This window comes from Phyllobates terribilis, unplaced genomic scaffold (assembly GCF_046119375.1).
Source record: "Phyllobates terribilis strain yellow unplaced genomic scaffold, ASM4611937v1 Scaffold_1606__1_contigs__length_246918, whole genome shotgun sequence".
NCBI lineage: Eukaryota > Metazoa > Chordata > Amphibia > Anura > Dendrobatidae > Phyllobates > Phyllobates terribilis.
The window spans coordinates 72,609-85,821 of NW_027364366.1; the positions used below are offsets into that span (position 1 = coordinate 72,609).

Below are 13,213 nucleotides of genomic sequence, written 5' to 3' on the forward strand. Positions count from 1 at the left end.
GTCTGCTGCTGGACAGCCAGCAGCAGCAGCAGCAGGAGAGGTATGTAATCAGGAGCCCTCCTGCTAAGGGTAGACAGCTGCTCGTTCCACCCCACCCCCCGCCTTAATTGGTTCTCCTCCCTTCCAACGGTGTTGAGGCGGGTGGGAACAGCAGGGGGTGAAGGTGCTGTGTTTAAAGAGGTGGAGTTATGCAGATCTAAAACGCGTGGATTGCAGCAGCAGCAAGCCGAAAAGTGCAGGCATGTAAGGGATCTAGAGGTTGACAACATGTCTTCTTAACGGGAGTCCAGGAGCTCATCTCCACAAATGGACTTTTCAGGATCCTTGGGTGGCTCCGTAGTTTGAAACCAATTCTGGTTATCGCTTCTCGGCCTTTTGGCTAAGATCAAGTGTAGTATCTGTTCTTATCAGTTTAATAACTGATACGTCCCCTATCTGGGGACCATATATTAAATGGATTTTTAGAACAGGGAGATGGAAAAAGAGCTTGCTCTGTCCACTCCACGCATTGACCTGGTATTGCAGTATCTCCAGGACCGGTGCACCCCTTCTTTAATGCAGTTTCTAAAATCAGAAAGAATTGAATTCAATGTTTTTTGTTCATTTTGCTTGTTTGTCGGATTTTGGGATGGACTCTTTGGCTTTGCTTTTCTTCTCCTCATTGGATTTTTCATGTTCAAAGTTGCAGAAGCCAGATTACAAGCTCATTTTGGTTCATCTTCAGCAACTGTGCATTGCATTGCCATGTAATGTGATGCAATGCTATCTTTCTAGCTCTCCCTTTTTACTTCCTTTTGGATAAACAGACATATTAGGCAAGCATTTTGGAGCTTTCACCTAAATAACTACAGGTGGTGAGATAAGCTGCACAATATAATTGACCTTTCAGTATATTGTTGCACACACACCATCTATTTAGCAAATGCCCTTGTTATCAACAGCAGCCTTTTAAACTCACCTGAGCTAACAGGTATGTGCGCTGGTTACTCTGCTGCGCTTAAAATTTCTTTTTTGGTTTGCTACAATGCCTTTTCTGAAACGTTGTCTCCTTCTGCTGGAACACTGACTTCTTTCATTTAATGCCTGCAGACTATAAAAGAGAACCCAACCCAAAAAGTTTGGTTGATTAGTCTGTGGCATTCTGTTAAACTGTTGCTTATGGCGGTCTCTGTGAGCTTCTCAGCGACATTCAGCCAGCCAGGTATCCTGCCTGCAGTAGATGGAATGTGGCAATGGAACGCTGGCTGCGCGTGTCATAATAGGCTCTGAGCCTTTATATACCTGTGCACAGCAGCAGCCACCTTCAGTCTGCTGCTGGACAGCCAGCAGCAGCAGCAGCAGGAGAGGTATGTAATCAGGAGCCCTCCTGCTAAGGGTAGACAGCTGCTCGTTCCACCCCACCCCCCGCCTTAATTGGTTCTCCTCCCTTCCAACGGTGTTGAGGCGGGTGGGAACAGCAGGGGGTGAAGGTGCTGTGTTTAAAGAGGTGGAGTTATGCAGATCTAAAACGCGTGGATTGCAGCAGCAGCAAGCCGAAAAGTGCAGGCATGTAAGGGATCTAGAGGTTGACAACATGTCTTCTTAACGGGAGTCCAGGAGCTCATCTCCACAAATGGACTTTTCAGGATCCTTGGGTGGCTCCGTAGTTTGAAACCAATTCTGGTTATCGCTTCTCGGCCTTTTGGCTAAGATCAAGTGTAGTATCTGTTCTTATCAGTTTAATAACTGATACGTCCCCTATCTGGGGACCATATATTAAATGGATTTTTAGAACAGGGAGATGGAAAAAGAGCTTGCTCTGTCCACTCCACGCATTGACCTGGTATTGCAGTATCTCCAGGACCGGTGCACCCCTTCTTTAATGCAGTTTCTAAAATCAGAAAGAATTGAATTCAATGTTTTTTGTTCATTTTGCTTGTTTGTCGGATTTTGGGATGGACTCTTTGGCTTTGCTTTTCTTCTCCTCATTGGATTTTTCATGTTCAAAGTTGCAGAAGCCAGATTACAAGCTCATTTTGGTTCATCTTCAGCAACTGTGCATTGCATTGCCATGTAATGTGATGCAATGCTATCTTTCTAGCTCTCCCTTTTTACTTCCTTTTGGATAAACAGACATATTAGGCAAGCATTTTGGAGCTTTCACCTAAATAACTACAGGTGGTGAGATAAGCTGCACAATATAATTGACCTTTCAGTATATTGTTGCACACACACCATCTATTTAGCAAATGCCCTTGTTATCAACAGCAGCCTTTTAAACTCACCTGAGCTAACAGGTATGTGCGCTGGTTACTCTGCTGCGCTTAAAATTTCTTTTTTGGTTTGCTACAATGCCTTTTCTGAAACGTTGTCTCCTTCTGCTGGAACACTGACTTCTTTCATTTAATGCCTGCAGACTATAAAAGAGAACCCAACCCAAAAAGTTTGGTTGATTAGTCTGTGGCATTCTGTTAAACTGTTGCTTATGGCGGTCTCTGTGAGCTTCTCAGCGACATTCAGCCAGCCAGGTATCCTGCCTGCAGTAGATGGAATGTGGCAATGGAACGCTGGCTGCGCGTGTCATAATAGGCTCTGAGCCTTTATATACCTGTGCACAGCAGCAGCCACCTTCAGTCTGCTGCTGGACAGCCAGCAGCAGCAGCAGCAGGAGAGGTATGTAATCAGGAGCCCTCCTGCTAAGGGTAGACAGCTGCTCGTTCCACCCCACCCCCCGCCTTAATTGGTTCTCCTCCCTTCCAACGGTGTTGAGGCGGGTGGGAACAGCAGGGGGTGAAGGTGCTGTGTTTAAAGAGGTGGAGTTATGCAGATCTAAAACGCGTGGATTGCAGCAGCAGCAAGCCGAAAAGTGCAGGCATGTAAGGGATCTAGAGGTTGACAACATGTCTTCTTAACGGGAGTCCAGGAGCTCATCTCCACAAATGGACTTTTCAGGATCCTTGGGTGGCTCCGTAGTTTGAAACCAATTCTGGTTATCGCTTCTCGGCCTTTTGGCTAAGATCAAGTGTAGTATCTGTTCTTATCAGTTTAATATCTGATACGTCCCCTATCTGGGGACCATATATTAAATGGATTTTTAGAACAGGGAGATGGAAAAAGAGCTTGCTCTGTCCACTCCACGCATTGACCTGGTATTGCAGTATCTCCAGGACCGGTGCACCCCTTCTTTAATGCAGTTTCTAAAATCAGAAAGAATTGAATTCAATGTTTTTTGTTCATTTTGCTTGTTTGTCGGATTTTGGGATGGACTCTTTGGCTTTGCTTTTCTTCTCCTCATTGGATTTTTCATGTTCAAAGTTGCAGAAGCCAGATTACAAGCTCATTTTGGTTCATCTTCAGCAACTGTGCATTGCATTGCCATGTAATGTGATGCAATGCTATCTTTCTAGCTCTCCCTTTTTACTTCCTTTTGGATAAACAGACATATTAGGCAAGCATTTTGGAGCTTTCACCTAAATAACTACAGGTGGTGAGATAAGCTGCACAATATAATTGACCTTTCAGTATATTGTTGCACACACACCATCTATTTAGCAAATGCCCTTGTTATCAACAGCAGCCTTTTAAACTCACCTGAGCTAACAGGTATGTGCGCTGGTTACTCTGCTGCGCTTAAAATTTCTTTTTTGGTTTGCTACAATGCCTTTTCTGAAACGTTGTCTCCTTCTGCTGGAACACTGACTTCTTTCATTTAATGCCTGCAGACTATAAAAGAGAACCCAACCCAAAAAGTTTGGTTGATTAGTCTGTGGCATTCTGTTAAACTGTTGCTTATGGCGGTCTCTGTGAGCTTCTCAGCGACATTCAGCCAGCCAGGTATCCTGCCTGCAGTAGATGGAATGTGGCAATGGAACGCTGGCTGCGCGTGTCATAATAGGCTCTGAGCCTTTATATACCTGTGCACAGCAGCAGCCACCTTCAGTCTGCTGCTGGACAGCCAGCAGCAGCAGCAGCAGGAGAGGTATGTAATCAGGAGCCCTCCTGCTAAGGGTAGACAGCTGCTCGTTCCACCCCACCCCCCGCCTTAATTGGTTCTCCTCCCTTCCAACGGTGTTGAGGCGGGTGGGAACAGCAGGGGGTGAAGGTGCTGTGTTTAAAGAGGTGGAGTTATGCAGATCTAAAACGCGTGGATTGCAGCAGCAGCAAGCCGAAAAGTGCAGGCATGTAAGGGATCTAGAGGTTGACAACATGTCTTCTTAACGGGAGTCCAGGAGCTCATCTCCACAAATGGACTTTTCAGGATCCTTGGGTGGCTCCGTAGTTTGAAACCAATTCTGGTTATCGCTTCTCGGCCTTTTGGCTAAGATCAAGTGTAGTATCTGTTCTTATCAGTTTAATATCTGATACGTCCCCTATCTGGGGACCATATATTAAATGGATTTTTAGAACAGGGAGATGGAAAAAGAGCTTGCTCTGTCCACTCCACGCATTGACCTGGTATTGCAGTATCTCCAGGACCGGTGCACCCCTTCTTTAATGCAGTTTCTAAAATCAGAAAGAATTGAATTCAATGTTTTTTGTTCATTTTGCTTGTTTGTCGGATTTTGGGATGGACTCTTTGGCTTTGCTTTTCTTCTCCTCATTGGATTTTTCATGTTCAAAGTTGCAGAAGCCAGATTACAAGCTCATTTTGGTTCATCTTCAGCAACTGTGCATTGCATTGCCATGTAATGTGATGCAATGCTATCTTTCTAGCTCTCCCTTTTTACTTCCTTTTGGATAAACAGACATATTAGGCAAGCATTTTGGAGCTTTCACCTAAATAACTACAGGTGGTGAGATAAGCTGCACAATATAATTGACCTTTCAGTATATTGTTGCACACACACCATCTATTTAGCAAATGCCCTTGTTATCAACAGCAGCCTTTTAAACTCACCTGAGCTAACAGGTATGTGCGCTGGTTACTCTGCTGCGCTTAAAATTTCTTTTTTGGTTTGCTACAATGCCTTTTCTGAAACGTTGTCTCCTTCTGCTGGAACACTGACTTCTTTCATTTAATGCCTGCAGACTATAAAAGAGAACCCAACCCAAAAAGTTTGGTTGATTAGTCTGTGGCATTCTGTTAAACTGTTGCTTATGGCGGTCTCTGTGAGCTTCTCAGCGACATTCAGCCAGCCAGGTATCCTGCCTGCAGTAGATGGAATGTGGCAATGGAACGCTGGCTGCGCGTGTCATAATAGGCTCTGAGCCTTTATATACCTGTGCACAGCAGCAGCCACCTTCAGTCTGCTGCTGGACAGCCAGCAGCAGCAGGAGAGGTATGTAATCAGGAGCCCTCCTGCTAAGGGTAGACAGCTGCTCGTTCCACCCCACCCCCCGCCTTAATTGGTTCTCCTCCCTTCCAACGGTGTTGAGGCGGGTGGGAACAGCAGGGGGTGAAGGTGCTGTGTTTAAAGAGGTGGAGTTATGCAGATCTAAAACGCGTGGATTGCAGCAGCAGCAAGCCGAAAAGTGCAGGCATGTAAGGGATCTAGAGGTTGACAACATGTCTTCTTAACGGGAGTCCAGGAGCTCATCTCCACAAATGGACTTTTCAGGATCCTTGGGTGGCTCCGTAGTTTGAAACCAATTCTGGTTATCGCTTCTCGGCCTTTTGGCTAAGATCAAGTGTAGTATCTGTTCTTATCAGTTTAATATCTGATACGTCCCCTATCTGGGGACCATATATTAAATGGATTTTTAGAACAGGGAGATGGAAAAAGAGCTTGCTCTGTCCACTCCACGCATTGACCTGGTATTGCAGTATCTCCAGGACCGGTGCACCCCTTCTTTAATGCAGTTTCTAAAATCAGAAAGAATTGAATTCAATGTTTTTTGTTCATTTTGCTTGTTTGTCGGATTTTGGGATGGACTCTTTGGCTTTGCTTTTCTTCTCCTCATTGGATTTTTCATGTTCAAAGTTGCAGAAGCCAGATTACAAGCTCATTTTGGTTCATCTTCAGCAACTGTGCATTGCATTGCCATGTAATGTGATGCAATGCTATCTTTCTAGCTCTCCCTTTTTACTTCCTTTTGGATAAACAGACATATTAGGCAAGCATTTTGGAGCTTTCACCTAAATAACTACAGGTGGTGAGATAAGCTGCACAATATAATTGACCTTTCAGTATATTGTTGCACACACACCATCTATTTAGCAAATGCCCTTGTTATCAACAGCAGCCTTTTAAACTCACCTGAGCTAACAGGTATGTGCGCTGGTTACTCTGCTGCGCTTAAAATTTCTTTTTTGGTTTGCTACAATGCCTTTTCTGAAACGTTGTCTCCTTCTGCTGGAACACTGACTTCTTTCATTTAATGCCTGCAGACTATAAAAGAGAACCCAACCCAAAAAGTTTGGTTGATTAGTCTGTGGCATTCTGTTAAACTGTTGCTTATGGCGGTCTCTGTGAGCTTCTCAGCGACATTCAGCCAGCCAGGTATCCTGCCTGCAGTAGATGGAATGTGGCAATGGAACGCTGGCTGCGCGTGTCATAATAGGCTCTGAGCCTTTATATACCTGTGCACAGCAGCAGCCACCTTCAGTCTGCTGCTGGACAGCCAGCAGCAGCAGCAGCAGGAGAGGTATGTAATCAGGAGCCCTCCTGCTAAGGGTAGACAGCTGCTCGTTCCACCCCACCCCCCGCCTTAATTGGTTCTCCTCCCTTCCAACGGTGTTGAGGCGGGTGGGAACAGCAGGGGGTGAAGGTGCTGTGTTTAAAGAGGTGGAGTTATGCAGATCTAAAACGCGTGGATTGCAGCAGCAGCAAGCCGAAAAGTGCAGGCATGTAAGGGATCTAGAGGTTGACAACATGTCTTCTTAACGGGAGTCCAGGAGCTCATCTCCACAAATGGACTTTTCAGGATCCTTGGGTGGCTCCGTAGTTTGAAACCAATTCTGGTTATCGCTTCTCGGCCTTTTGGCTAAGATCAAGTGTAGTATCTGTTCTTATCAGTTTAATATCTGATACGTCCCCTATCTGGGGACCATATATTAAATGGATTTTTAGAACAGGGAGATGGAAAAAGAGCTTGCTCTGTCCACTCCACGCATTGACCTGGTATTGCAGTATCTCCAGGACCGGTGCACCCCTTCTTTAATGCAGTTTCTAAAATCAGAAAGAATTGAATTCAATGTTTTTTGTTCATTTTGCTTGTTTGTCGGATTTTGGGATGGACTCTTTGGCTTTGCTTTTCTTCTCCTCATTGGATTTTTCATGTTCAAAGTTGCAGAAGCCAGATTACAAGCTCATTTTGGTTCATCTTCAGCAACTGTGCATTGCATTGCCATGTAATGTGATGCAATGCTATCTTTCTAGCTCTCCCTTTTTACTTCCTTTTGGATAAACAGACATATTAGGCAAGCATTTTGGAGCTTTCACCTAAATAACTACAGGTGGTGAGATAAGCTGCACAATATAATTGACCTTTCAGTATATTGTTGCACACACACCATCTATTTAGCAAATGCCCTTGTTATCAACAGCAGCCTTTTAAACTCACCTGAGCTAACAGGTATGTGCGCTGGTTACTCTGCTGCGCTTAAAATTTCTTTTTTGGTTTGCTACAATGCCTTTTCTGAAACGTTGTCTCCTTCTGCTGGAACACTGACTTCTTTCATTTAATGCCTGCAGACTATAAAAGAGAACCCAACCCAAAAAGTTTGGTTGATTAGTCTGTGGCATTCTGTTAAACTGTTGCTTATGGCGGTCTCTGTGAGCTTCTCAGCGACATTCAGCCAGCCAGGTATCCTGCCTGCAGTAGATGGAATGTGGCAATGGAACGCTGGCTGCGCGTGTCATAATAGGCTCTGAGCCTTTATATACCTGTGCACAGCAGCAGCCACCTTCAGTCTGCTGCTGGACAGCCAGCAGCAGCAGCAGCAGGAGAGGTATGTAATCAGGAGCCCTCCTGCTAAGGGTAGACAGCTGCTCGTTCCACCCCACCCCCCGCCTTAATTGGTTCTCCTCCCTTCCAACGGTGTTGAGGCGGGTGGGAACAGCAGGGGGTGAAGGTGCTGTGTTTAAAGAGGTGGAGTTATGCAGATCTAAAACGCGTGGATTGCAGCAGCAGCAAGCCGAAAAGTGCAGGCATGTAAGGGATCTAGAGGTTGACAACATGTCTTCTTAACGGGAGTCCAGGAGCTCATCTCCACAAATGGACTTTTCAGGATCCTTGGGTGGCTCCGTAGTTTGAAACCAATTCTGGTTATCGCTTCTCGGCCTTTTGGCTAAGATCAAGTGCAGTGATCCAGCGGTTTCTGCCTTGGTCTTGGCTGGGAGGCGCTTGGGGTACCCGGCTCCTTGGCCTGGGGGGATCGCTACACTTATCGGTGGAGCTAAACCCCCCTGCTGCTATTAGGGAGTCGGATTAGTCCCTGGGCAACGAGAGGCGATCACCTTGTCACCACACATAGCTGTGGGGGGCAACTGTCGCCACACATAGCTGTGGTGGCAACATTTGGAGGATTAAAAGGAAAAAACGGAAGGAAAACGGATCGTTGAGATGGAGTTTTGGAAAAAGAAGAGATGCTTACGTTTTTTTGTGAAACGGGAGACGGAAGAAACTTTTTTGGAAGAAAAATGGATTCTGGAAATTTTGAGGAAATATGAAGTTTTGGAGAAGGATATCTACTGTATGCAAGAAATAAAGCAAGGTAAAGTTTGTGATGTGACTCTAGTTTCTGAGGAAAAGTGCATTCATTTTTTCAAAGGCTGGAGTGAAGAGGATTCTGGGAAAATTGGAGTAAGTGCATCATTCATGGGGAAACCGAAGAGTGTGATAATTTACATGGACAATCCGTTTGTGGAAATAGAGGAGATAATGGTTTTTTTGGAATCTAAATGTAAGATGGTAAAGTTTCAGAAATTATACAGGAACAAAGTTGGTATTTGGAACGGAAAGAGACGTTTTTTGGTGTGGACAACAGGAGAAGAAAATTTGCATAATGGGAGGATTATGGTAAACGGGAGTTCTGGGTATTGTTACATGGAAAGCAGCAAAGGAACTTTTGAAAAGAACTTTGGAGGACAAAAGGAAGATATTGGTGATAAAATGAAGAAGGAAGTTGATGCCATAATTATAGAGGAGAATAAGCAGGGAAAAGAAGTTGAAAGTTTAAAGGTGAAATTGAAGAAAAAGGTAACGGTACAGGAAAATTGTGGATCAAGGAAAGTATCTGGTGAAAAGAAAGAAGTAAAAGAGGAAAAGGGTAAAGTGTTGGAGAAGGTGGTGACTTTCAGAGATGATGAGGAAGAGTATGATAGGGAACAGATGCGGTTAGAGCATGAGGAGGAAGAAAAGAAGTTAAGGGGTTTTGTTGGGAGGAAAGTAAAAGAGAAAAAGGGGATATTTAGTTTGGGAAACCGGGTGAAGTAATGTCAGTGGTGATTTGTTTGGAAACTGTTGAAACTGCAAAGGAATTGTTATGTTTAACTTTATATATATTAATTCAAATGAAAAAATATAAATATAATATCTAAACACGATGATGGAACTAAAATCTTGAGTTTGGTGATATACGATTTAAGATTATAAAACTTAATTTCTGAGTGTTTGGAAAAAAAGAAAAAAAAAAAATCTGTTCTTATCAGTTTAATATCTGATACGTCCCCTATCTGGGGACCATATATTAAATGGATTTTTAGAACAGGGAGATGGAAAAAGAGCTTGCTCTGTCCACTCCACGCATTGACCTGGTATTGCAGTATCTCCAGGACCGGTGCACCCCTTCTTTAATGCAGTTTCTAAAATCAGAAAGAATTGAATTCAATGTTTTTTGTTCATTTTGCTTGTTTGTCGGATTTTGGGATGGACTCTTTGGCTTTGCTTTTCTTCTCCTCATTGGATTTTTCATGTTCAAAGTTGCAGAAGCCAGATTACAAGCTCATTTTGGTTCATCTTCAGCAACTGTGCATTGCATTGCCATGTAATGTGATGCAATGCTATCTTTCTAGCTCTCCCTTTTTACTTCCTTTTGGATAAACAGACATATTAGGCAAGCATTTTGGAGCTTTCACCTAAATAACTACAGGTGGTGAGATAAGCTGCACAATATAATTGACCTTTCAGTATATTGTTGCACACACACCATCTATTTAGCAAATGCCCTTGTTATCAACAGCAGCCTTTTAAACTCACCTGAGCTAACAGGTATGTGCGCTGGTTACTCTGCTGCGCTTAAAATTTCTTTTTTGGTTTGCTACAATGCCTTTTCTGAAACGTTGTCTCCTTCTGCTGGAACACTGACTTCTTTCATTTAATGCCTGCAGACTATAAAAGAGAACCCAACCCAAAAAGTTTGGTTGATTAGTCTGTGGCATTCTGTTAAACTGTTGCTTATGGCGGTCTCTGTGAGCTTCTCAGCGACATTCAGCCAGCCAGGTATCCTGCCTGCAGTAGATGGAATGTGGCAATGGAACGCTGGCTGCGCGTGTCATAATAGGCTCTGAGCCTTTATATACCTGTGCACAGCAGCAGCCACCTTCAGTCTGCTGCTGGACAGCCAGCAGCAGCAGCAGCAGGAGAGGTATGTAATCAGGAGCCCTCCTGCTAAGGGTAGACAGCTGCTCGTTCCACCCCACCCCCCGCCTTAATTGGTTCTCCTCCCTTCCAACGGTGTTGAGGCGGGTGGGAACAGCAGGGGGTGAAGGTGCTGTGTTTAAAGAGGTGGAGTTATGCAGATCTAAAACGCGTGGATTGCAGCAGCAGCAAGCCGAAAAGTGCAGGCATGTAAGGGATCTAGAGGTTGACAACATGTCTTCTTAACGGGAGTCCAGGAGCTCATCTCCACAAATGGACTTTTCAGGATCCTTGGGTGGCTCCGTAGTTTGAAACCAATTCTGGTTATCGCTTCTCGGCCTTTTGGCTAAGATCAAGTGTAGTATCTGTTCTTATCAGTTTAATATCTGATACGTCCCCTATCTGGGGACCATATATTAAATGGATTTTTAGAACAGGGAGATGGAAAAAGAGCTTGCTCTGTCCACTCCACGCATTGACCTGGTATTGCAGTATCTCCAGGACCGGTGCACCCCTTCTTTAATGCAGTTTCTAAAATCAGAAAGAATTGAATTCAATGTTTTTTGTTCATTTTGCTTGTTTGTCGGATTTTGGGATGGACTCTTTGGCTTTGCTTTTCTTCTCCTCATTGGATTTTTCATGTTCAAAGTTGCAGAAGCCAGATTACAAGCTCATTTTGGTTCATCTTCAGCAACTGTGCATTGCATTGCCATGTAATGTGATGCAATGCTATCTTTCTAGCTCTCCCTTTTTACTTCCTTTTGGATAAACAGACATATTAGGCAAGCATTTTGGAGCTTTCACCTAAATAACTACAGGTGGTGAGATAAGCTGCACAATATAATTGACCTTTCAGTATATTGTTGCACACACACCATCTATTTAGCAAATGCCCTTGTTATCAACAGCAGCCTTTTAAACTCACCTGAGCTAACAGGTATGTGCGCTGGTTACTCTGCTGCGCTTAAAATTTCTTTTTTGGTTTGCTACAATGCCTTTTCTGAAACGTTGTCTCCTTCTGCTGGAACACTGACTTCTTTCATTTAATGCCTGCAGACTATAAAAGAGAACCCAACCCAAAAAGTTTGGTTGATTAGTCTGTGGCATTCTGTTAAACTGTTGCTTATGGCGGTCTCTGTGAGCTTCTCAGCGACATTCAGCCAGCCAGGTATCCTGCCTGCAGTAGATGGAATGTGGCAATGGAACGCTGGCTGCGCGTGTCATAATAGGCTCTGAGCCTTTATATACCTGTGCACAGCAGCAGCCACCTTCAGTCTGCTGCTGGACAGCCAGCAGCAGCAGCAGCAGGAGAGGTATGTAATCAGGAGCCCTCCTGCTAAGGGTAGACAGCTGCTCGTTCCACCCCACCCCCCGCCTTAATTGGTTCTCCTCCCTTCCAACGGTGTTGAGGCGGGTGGGAACAGCAGGGGGTGAAGGTGCTGTGTTTAAAGAGGTGGAGTTATGCAGATCTAAAACGCGTGGATTGCAGCAGCAGCAAGCCGAAAAGTGCAGGCATGTAAGGGATCTAGAGGTTGACAACATGTCTTCTTAACGGGAGTCCAGGAGCTCATCTCCACAAATGGACTTTTCAGGATCCTTGGGTGGCTCCGTAGTTTGAAACCAATTCTGGTTATCGCTTCTCGGCCTTTTGGCTAAGATCAAGTGTAGTATCTGTTCTTATCAGTTTAATATCTGATACGTCCCCTATCTGGGGACCATATATTAAATGGATTTTTAGAACAGGGAGATGGAAAAAGAGCTTGCTCTGTCCACTCCACGCATTGACCTGGTATTGCAGTATCTCCAGGACCGGTGCACCCCTTCTTTAATGCAGTTTCTAAAATCAGAAAGAATTGAATTCAATGTTTTTTGTTCATTTTGCTTGTTTGTCGGATTTTGGGATGGACTCTTTGGCTTTGCTTTTCTTCTCCTCATTGGATTTTTCATGTTCAAAGTTGCAGAAGCCAGATTACAAGCTCATTTTGGTTCATCTTCAGCAACTGTGCATTGCATTGCCATGTAATGTGATGCAATGCTATCTTTCTAGCTCTCCCTTTTTACTTCCTTTTGGATAAACAGACATATTAGGCAAGCATTTTGGAGCTTTCACCTAAATAACTACAGGTGGTGAGATAAGCTGCACAATATAATTGACCTTTCAGTATATTGTTGCACACACACCATCTATTTAGCAAATGCCCTTGTTATCAACAGCAGCCTTTTAAACTCACCTGAGCTAACAGGTATGTGCGCTGGTTACTCTGCTGCGCTTAAAATTTCTTTTTTGGTTTGCTACAATGCCTTTTCTGAAACGTTGTCTCCTTCTGCTGGAACACTGACTTCTTTCATTTAATGCCTGCAGACTATAAAAGAGAACCCAACCCAAAAAGTTTGGTTGATTAGTCTGTGGCATTCTGTTAAACTGTTGCTTATGGCGGTCTCTGTGAGCTTCTCAGCGACATTCAGCCAGCCAGGTATCCTGCCTGCAGTAGATGGAATGTGGCAATGGAACGCTGGCTGCGCGTGTCATAATAGGCTCTGAGCCTTTATATACCTGTGCACAGCAGCAGCCACCTTCAGTCTGCTGCTGGACAGCCAGCAGCAGCAGCAGCAGGAGAGGTATGTAATCAGGAGCCCTCCTGCTAAGGGTAGACAGCTGCTCGTTCCACCCCACCCCCCGCCTTAATTGGTTCTCCTCCCTTCCAACGGTGTT

General features: G+C 44.4%; 9 non-coding genes across 9 annotated transcripts; all 9 read left to right on the forward strand.

Moving 5' to 3' along the window:
- Positions 1–359: 359 nt before the first annotated feature.
- On the forward strand, positions 360–550 carry LOC141244796 (U2 spliceosomal RNA). Its single transcript, XR_012308706.1, has one exon. It is a non-coding gene; the product is annotated as a U2 spliceosomal RNA (small nuclear RNA).
- Positions 551–1,665: 1,115 nt separating this feature from the next.
- Positions 1,666–1,856, forward strand: LOC141244797 (U2 spliceosomal RNA). Its single transcript, XR_012308707.1, has one exon. It is a non-coding gene; the product is annotated as a U2 spliceosomal RNA (small nuclear RNA).
- Positions 1,857–2,971: 1,115 nt separating this feature from the next.
- On the forward strand, positions 2,972–3,162 carry LOC141244847 (U2 spliceosomal RNA). Its single transcript, XR_012308752.1, has one exon. It is a non-coding gene; the product is annotated as a U2 spliceosomal RNA (small nuclear RNA).
- Positions 3,163–4,277: 1,115 nt separating this feature from the next.
- LOC141244848 (U2 spliceosomal RNA) lies at positions 4,278–4,468 on the forward strand. Its single transcript, XR_012308753.1, has one exon. It is a non-coding gene; the product is annotated as a U2 spliceosomal RNA (small nuclear RNA).
- A 1,109-nt stretch (positions 4,469–5,577) lies between these two features.
- LOC141244850 (U2 spliceosomal RNA) lies at positions 5,578–5,768 on the forward strand. The gene has a single exon (XR_012308755.1). It is a non-coding gene; the product is annotated as a U2 spliceosomal RNA (small nuclear RNA).
- A 1,115-nt stretch (positions 5,769–6,883) lies between these two features.
- LOC141244851 (U2 spliceosomal RNA) lies at positions 6,884–7,074 on the forward strand. The gene has a single exon (XR_012308756.1). It is a non-coding gene; the product is annotated as a U2 spliceosomal RNA (small nuclear RNA).
- A 2,445-nt stretch (positions 7,075–9,519) lies between these two features.
- On the forward strand, positions 9,520–9,711 carry LOC141244812 (U2 spliceosomal RNA). The gene has a single exon (XR_012308722.1). It is a non-coding gene; the product is annotated as a U2 spliceosomal RNA (small nuclear RNA).
- A 1,115-nt stretch (positions 9,712–10,826) lies between these two features.
- LOC141244852 (U2 spliceosomal RNA) lies at positions 10,827–11,017 on the forward strand. The gene has a single exon (XR_012308757.1). It is a non-coding gene; the product is annotated as a U2 spliceosomal RNA (small nuclear RNA).
- Positions 11,018–12,132: 1,115 nt separating this feature from the next.
- LOC141244853 (U2 spliceosomal RNA) lies at positions 12,133–12,323 on the forward strand. The gene has a single exon (XR_012308758.1). It is a non-coding gene; the product is annotated as a U2 spliceosomal RNA (small nuclear RNA).
- The last annotated feature ends 890 nt before the right edge of the window (positions 12,324–13,213 follow it).